General features: G+C 38.0%; 1 non-coding gene across 1 annotated transcript; it reads left to right on the top strand.

Annotated features, from left to right (window-relative positions):
* Nucleotides 1-4,531: 4,531 nt before the first annotated feature.
* On the top strand, nucleotides 4,532-4,639 carry LOC130963855 (small nucleolar RNA R71). Its single transcript, XR_009079973.1, has one exon. It is a non-coding gene; the product is annotated as a small nucleolar RNA R71 (small nucleolar RNA).
* The last annotated feature ends 504 nt before the right edge of the window (nucleotides 4,640-5,143 follow it).

Below are 5,143 nucleotides of genomic sequence, written 5' to 3'. Positions count from 1 at the left end.
AAACTCGACCTGCGAAGCAAAGGTCGGCTATATATATATATATATATATATATATATATATACAACCCCAGAAATAAACCAACAGATAAATATAATTCCTGTCTCCAAGTCAACCTCTAGAGGGACGAAACATAATATATACAAGCTGGAGAATCTATACACATATATAAACATAAACCAAATACAAACACCAAGTTCCAAGATAGTTCTTTGCTTCCAAGAGTAACCAGAATGCTCAGTGTGGTGCCTCACGTCCTTCATCTAAAAACAACAACATAAATATGGAATGAGAACCAGAGGTTCTCAGTATGGTAAAGGTGCCCACATAGATAATATATAAGGTCCTGGGAAAGCCAGAGGCGATCTTAGAACTCCGACACACAGATTTAAACCTTAAAGATTATAAATGGAAAACCATAAACAGGGTAGGTTATATAAGGTTTTTATTTCTAATTCCTTTCTAACTTAAGCCCTAATTTTTTTCCTTCCTCCAATCCTCCAAAACTCCGGTACACAGACAAAGCAAACACAAGTAGGATACAGATACAACAAGTAGCAAATATAGTAGGTAAGCATAATAATCACATAGGCAAGCGCAATTAATGCACAATCAAACAAAGCACACATATGAATATGATGTATGTCTGCCCTATGGCCGATGAGTCTCATCTATCGGTTATCAAGCCAAACCCGACTGTCCGGTAGCTAACCCTGGGCAGAATACCAAACACGGAGCAAGTGGAACAGCGCTGCAACCCTTGGATCTTACCCGTGTATCTAGAGCAGGGGACAACCTCACCATTGCCTCTTACCCAGACGGTGTTACAGTTCTTGACTCAGAGCAAGCGGCGACAGAACTCAGCCCTTACATCTTACTTGAAGCCTCGAACTCTCCCGAAGCAAGTGGATAATACCACTGCATCTTACCCAGAGTCACATTCAAAAATTCATTCTCATTATCATTACAATTTATTCATATTCATTCAAATTCATAATCAAACTTAGTCATCAACCTTCCTCTTCCTCATAGCCAACCTCATCCTTAATCATATCTCATACAACTCCATCACTGACCTTGAGCGAGTGGAAAATGCCACCGCATCTTATCCGGTGTCTCAATTTATTCCTGGCCATACACACACACACACACACACACACACACACACACACACACACACACATATCAATCACAATCAGCCATCATCATCTCAATTCAAACTCATTCATCATCATCTCATTATCATTATAATTCATTCATATTCATTTAATAATTATACATAAAAATCAATTCTCATCAACCTTCATTCCTTATTCTCAGACCTCCCATTTCGTTCATTAACAATTCATACTCAAAACACAATTCAATCTTTTCTAAATAAAGCAATCTCAAAATATAATCCTTTTCTTAATAACTCGAAATCAAATTATAAAATTTTTAAAAATCTAAATCTTACTAAATATCCACTTCATTCGAAGCCTCATATGTTCATAAAACTTTCAGCAGCATCTCTTCTAAAACTTGGACTTTTGCCACCCTTCAAGGGTCCCAACCACCAAACCTAAAACCTCTTAGTCATTCAAATCATTCCTAGTATCAAATCATTTCAAAATCAAACCAATTCCAACATTAAATCATTTTCCAAAACCAATCAACTCTAATAACAAACTGTTTATAAAATCGAATCATACATCTCTCAACCAATCCATTCAATTCAATGTCACAAAGTCACCATCAATTCTTAACACATCAACAATCATGTTTATTTTATACTTTTCAAAGTCACAATCCAACACATACAAATTCATTTATTATTTATACACATATTGTGTACCATATATATACTCCATTAATAATTCATTAAGTCCATTCCTATCTTACGCTCTTCTAGCCTAAGTTTTCACGTTACATTATATTTTATCTACAAGAAACCAAAACCATACATTGGCCGATTCCTCCCTAAGCTCGGAACACCTCAAAAACCTCTCCTTTCATAAACTCCAAGCTTCCAAATGTCAATTCCTCAAGCTTAATCACCCGGATTTTGTTCCAAATTGCTAAATTAAACTCCAAATCAACAAGAACACAATCTATTTCACACAATATCACTATAATCATCATAGGGTTTTTCTAATTCAATAATTCACAAGGGTTCAACAGTTTCTTACCTTACCAATGCATCAAATGAACAAAACCCAATAGTTTCTTCAAGCTAACTCAAGTCTAGAACATCAAATCACGTAATATATCAAACTCAAAACCTTAAATTTTGAAATTAAGAAAGAGTGGCTGAGTAAGAAATTGCTAGATTCTTACCAAATTGATATGTGGCTTTTGTCTAGAATTCTGAGATGAATGCATGGCCGTTGACGTCTCGTCAATCGGAGCTCCAGATTGAAAGTTATGGATGAAAATTGGAAGGGAGGGTTAAGGTTCTTCTTCGCATTTCCACCCTATTCAGCATGATTCCATCAGGTGTCTGAGGAAGAAGGCTGAGTTATATATTATATATGCTGGGCCATTGGCCCGGTTGATGAGCGGATATTTTATACGCTTTTTAGGGGTAATTTCATATAGATTTTAGTATGTTTTAGTTAGTTTTTAGTATATTTTTATTATTTTTTAGGCAAAATTTGTATTTCTAGACTTTACTAAGAGTTTATGTGTTTTTCTGTGATTTCAGATATTTTCTGGCTGAAATTGAGGGAGCTGAGCAAAAATCTGATTCAGGCTGAAAAATGACTGCTGATGTTGTTGGATTCTGACCTCCCTGCACTCAGAATGGATTTTTTGGAGCTACAGGAGTCCAATTGGCGCGTTCTTAATTGGGTTGGAAAGTAGACATCCAGGGCTTTCCAGCAATATATAATAGTCCATACTTTGCGCGAAGATAAATGACATAAACTGGCGTTTAACGCCAGTTCCATGTTGCATTTTGGCATTGAACAACAGAAACAGGTTGAAAGTTGGAGTTAAACGCCAGAAACAAGTTACAACCTGACGTTTAACTCCAGAAACAGCCCAGGTACGTGAGAAGCTCAAGTTTCAGCCCCAGCACACACCAAGTGGGCCCCAGAAGTGGATTTCTGCACTATCTATCTTAGTTTACTCATTTTCTGTAAACCTAGGTTACTAGTTTAGTATTTAAACAACTTTTAGAGACTTATTTTGGACCTCATGACATTTTAGATCTGAACTTTGTGCTCTTTGACGGCATGAGTCTCTAAACTCCATTGTTGGGGTGAGGAGCTCTACAGCGTCTCGTTGAATTAATGCAATTATTTCTGTTTTCTATTCAAACACGCTTGTTTCTATCTAAGATATTCATTTGCACTTCAATATGAAGAAGGTGATGATCTGTGACACTCATCACCAGACTCAACCTATGAACGTGTGCCTGACAACCACCTCCGTTCTACATTAGATTGAATGAGCATCTCTTAGATTCCTTAATTAGAGTCTTCGTGGTATAAGCTAGAATCCATTGACAGCATCCTTGAGAATTCGAAAAGTCTAAACCTTGTCTGTGGTATTCCGAGTAGGATTCAGGGATTGGATAAATGTGACGAGCTTCAAACTCGTGAGTGTTGGGCGTAGTGACAAACGCAAAAGGATCAATGGATCCTATTCTGACATGATCGAGGACCAACAGATGATTAGATGTGCGGTGACAGCGCACCTGGACCATTTTCACTAAGAGGATGAGAAGTAGCTATTGACAACAGTGACGCCCTACATTCACGTCTTCCCCTTCCTTCCTAGGTTCGGCCATGTTGATTATGTCTATGGCCTTACACTCTCTTTTTGGATTCTCTTCAGTATTGCTTGGGAGAGTACTAGGAGGAGTTTCAGTGACTTTCTTATTAGCTGGCCCACTTGTGCCTCCAAATTTCTGATGGAGGACCTTGTTTCACTCATGAAACTTAAAGTGGCCATAGATAGATCAGAGACTATATTTGCTAAGTTAGAGGGGCTCTGTTCAGAATTCTCTATCTGTTGCTGAGAAGATGATGGAAAAGGCTTGCTATTGCTGAGCCTATTTCTTCCACCATTATTAAAGCCTTGTTGAGGCTTTTGTTGATCCTTCCATTAGAAATTTTGATGATTTCTCCATGATGAATTATAGGTGTTTCCATAAGGTTCACCCATATAATTTACCTCTGCTATTGCAGGGTTCTCAGGATCATAAGCTTCTTCTTCAGAAGATGCCTCTTTAGTACTATTGGATGCATTTTGCCATCCATTCAGACTTTGAGAAATCATATTGACTTGCTGAGTCAATATTTTGTTCTGAGCCAATATGGCATTCAAAGCATCAATTTCAATAACTCCCTTCCTTTGAGGTGTCCCATTACTCACGAAATTCCTCTCAGAAGTATACATGAATTGGTTATTTGCAACCATGTCAATGAGTTCTTGAGCTTCTACAGGCATTTTCTTTAGGTGAATGGATCCACCTGCAGAATGGTCCAGTGACATCTTAGAGAATTCAGATAGACCATAATAGAATATATCCAAAATGGTCCATTCAGAAAGCATGTCAGAAGGACACCTTTTGGTCATCTGCTTGTATCTTTCCCAAGCTTCATAGAGGGATTCACCATCTTTTTGTTTGAAGGTCTGAACATCCACTCTAAGCTTGCTTAGCTTTTGAGGAGGAAAGAACTTAGCCAAGAAGGTCGCGACCAGCTTATCCCAGGAGTCCAGGCTATCTTTAGATTGTGAGTCCAACCATGTTCTAGCCCTGTCTCTCACAGCAAAAGGGAAAAGCATGAGCCTGTAGACTTTAAAATCTACTCCATTAGTCTTAACAGTCTCACAAATCTGCAAGAACTCAGTTAAAAACTGGTAGGGATCTTCTTATGGAAGTCCATGGAACTTGCAGTTCTGTTGCATTAGGGCAACCAGTTGAGGTTTCAGCTCAAAATTGTTTGCTCCAGTGGTAGGGATTGAGATGCTTCTTCCATCAAACTTGGAAGTAGGTGTAGTGTAATCACCAAGCATCCTCCTTGCATTATTATTTTCGGCTGCCATCTCCTCTTCTTTTTCGAAAATTTCTATAAAATTGTCTCTGGATTATTGTAATTTAGCTTCTCTTAGTTTCCTCTTCAGAGTCCTTTCAGGTTCAGGATCTGCTTCAACAAG

The sequence above is a fragment of the Arachis stenosperma genome, chromosome 2, assembly GCF_014773155.1.
Source record: "Arachis stenosperma cultivar V10309 chromosome 2, arast.V10309.gnm1.PFL2, whole genome shotgun sequence".
Lineage (NCBI taxonomy): Eukaryota > Viridiplantae > Streptophyta > Magnoliopsida > Fabales > Fabaceae > Arachis > Arachis stenosperma.
The sequence above is the reverse complement of the archived record's forward strand: the minus strand, read 5'-3'. Positions and strand labels throughout refer to the sequence as shown.